Source organism: Mus caroli, chromosome 6 (assembly GCF_900094665.2).
Source record: "Mus caroli chromosome 6, CAROLI_EIJ_v1.1, whole genome shotgun sequence".
In the NCBI taxonomy this organism is placed as follows: domain Eukaryota; kingdom Metazoa; phylum Chordata; class Mammalia; order Rodentia; family Muridae; genus Mus; species Mus caroli.
Genome location: NC_034575.1, coordinates 18,782,637 through 18,784,584, shown reverse-complemented (window position 1 = coordinate 18,784,584; position 1,948 = coordinate 18,782,637). Strand labels below are relative to the sequence as shown.

Below are 1,948 nucleotides of genomic sequence, written 5' to 3'. Positions count from 1 at the left end.
CACACATTGCACCTCACACAATAATAGTGGGAGACTTCAATACCCCACTCTCATCAATGGACAGATCCTGGAAACAGAAACTAAACAGAGACACATGGACACTAACAGAAGTTATGAAACAAATGGATTTAATAGGTATCTATAGAACATGTTATCCTAAAACAAAGGATATGCCTTCTTCTCAGCACCATATGGTACCTCCTCCAAAATTGACCATATAATTGGTCACAAATCAGGCCTCCACAGATGCAAAAATATTGAAATTAAACCATGTATCCTATCTGATCACCACAGATTAAGGCTGATCTTCAACAACAACATAAATAATAGAAAGCCAACATTCACATGGAAACTGAACAACATTCAACTCAATGATTCCCTGGTCAAGGATAAAATAAAGAAAGAAATTAAAGACTTTTTAGAGTTTAATGAAAATGAAGCCACAACATACCCAAACTTATGGGACACAATGAAGGCAGTCCTAAGAGGAAAACTCATAGCCCTGATTGCCTCCAAAAAGAAACTAGAGAGAGCACACACTAGCAGCCTGACAGCACACCTAGAAGCTCTAGAACTAAAGGAAGCAAATTCACCCAAGAGGAATAGATGGCAGGAAATAATCAGACGTTACTCTTGACCTCATGTAATGAAGCATTCCCTCTACATTGAAGGAAAGAGCCGAATGTCAGGTTAGCAAAGATTTAAGGGGGGGGGGGGGAGAATATTCTCTTTTGCAGTTTTGTGAACTATAAATTAGCATAGTCTTCTCGAAGGATAATTTAGCTCTCAATATTAATATTTTACATTTTTCAATTAATTGGCTTTTATGAGTATGAGTACTTTACCGTCATGTGTGTCTGATATCACATGCATGCCTAATGCAGTTGGAGGTGAGCAGAGGGCAGTGGGATCCCTGGACCTGAAGTTACCGATGGTTTTAAGGAACCAAGTGCTTACCAAGAACCAAATCCAGGTCCTCAGAAAGAGGAGCCATCTCGCCAGTCCCTGGCATTTTGTTTTTAACTTAGTGTATAAAATGAAACAGTGATTGCAAAGATAATTGTTTTAAAAATCTGTCAATAAACTCCTGTAATAAAATAGAATCTTCCAGATTACTCTGTTATCTATTTTTCACTTATCAGATTTCTATCATAAATTGGCCTTTTGCTTTAAATTAAATCTTTTCTCAACCTGTAGTGAAGGACTGAGGGATAAGGGATAAGGCTATAAGGGATCTTTTCATGTCTGTACAATGTGAAAATTATCCAATTCTAGAACTATATCCATATTCTTTCAGTAAAAGGAGGTTTTGGTGTGAATACTTAGTACAAAGGGTGTATCTTCCCAATCATGCACATGTATGGCGAAAATGGTGCCAAGAGGATTTTCTTCTGATTAGAAAAACGGTATATCCTGAATATTTCCTTGAAGGTCATTAAGTTCTCCTCTTTTTTTCTTTCTTTTTTTTTATTTTATAATTTACATTCTTTTTTTAAATTTTATTTTTATTAGGTATTTTCCTCATTTACATTTCCAATGCTATCCCAAAAGTCCCCCATACCCCCCCCAACTCCCCTATCCTCCCACTCCCACTTCTTGGCCCTGGCATTCCCCTGTACTGAAGCATCTAAAGTTTGCAAGACCAATGGGCCTCTCTTTCCAATGATGGCCAACTGGGCCATCTTCTGATACATATGCAGCTAGAGACAATTTGCAAAACACATGAAACTGAAGAAGAACAAAGACCAAAGTGTGTACACTTTGCCCCTTCTTAGAATTGGGAACAAAACACCCATGGAAGGAGTTACAGAGCTGAGATGAAAGGATGGACCATGTAGAAACTGCCATACCGAGGGATCCATCCCATAATCAGCCTCCAAACACTGACACCATTGCATACACTAGCAAGATTTTGCTGAAAGGACCCAGATATAGCTGTCTCTTGTGA

The 1,948-nt window shown here is 38.2% G+C and overlaps 1 protein-coding gene across 10 annotated transcripts in view; it reads left to right on the top strand.

Moving 5' to 3' along the window:
• The window catches only part of Cadps2 (calcium dependent secretion activator 2), a 534,832-nt gene that overhangs the window by 228,307 nt on the left and 304,577 nt on the right, over positions 1-1,948 (top strand). The window lies entirely within an intron of this gene.